Source organism: Plasmopara halstedii, assembly GCF_900000015.1.
Source record: "Plasmopara halstedii genome assembly, contig: Scaffold_3120, whole genome shotgun sequence".
NCBI lineage: Eukaryota > Oomycota > Peronosporomycetes > Peronosporales > Peronosporaceae > Plasmopara > Plasmopara halstedii.
Genome location: NW_020190023.1, coordinates 834,418 through 834,762, shown reverse-complemented (window position 1 = coordinate 834,762; position 345 = coordinate 834,418).

The window sequence follows — 345 nt, the reverse complement described above, 5'->3', positions numbered from 1 at the left end:
CGTGAGAAAACGTACAACTCTGTGAGTCACCACTATTGGTGGTCCAAGTTGTACAAATAAACGAGCACCTATGTGCGCACGTGTGAGACATGTCAACGGGTGAAACCCTCTTTAAATGCGGCTGCGTCGCTGGCCAGCTTACCGGTACCCACTGGGTGCTGGCAGTCCATGAGTTTGGACTTTGTGTTTGGCTTGGCAAAAAATTCAGCAGGCAACACGGGTGTCGTGGTATTCATCAACCGGTTGAGCAAGATGGCTCATTTGGCGGCGGTGCCAGACATCATCGACGGAATCGGTACAGCAACGCTGTTCGTGGATCGTGTTTGCCGACAACACGGACTCCCG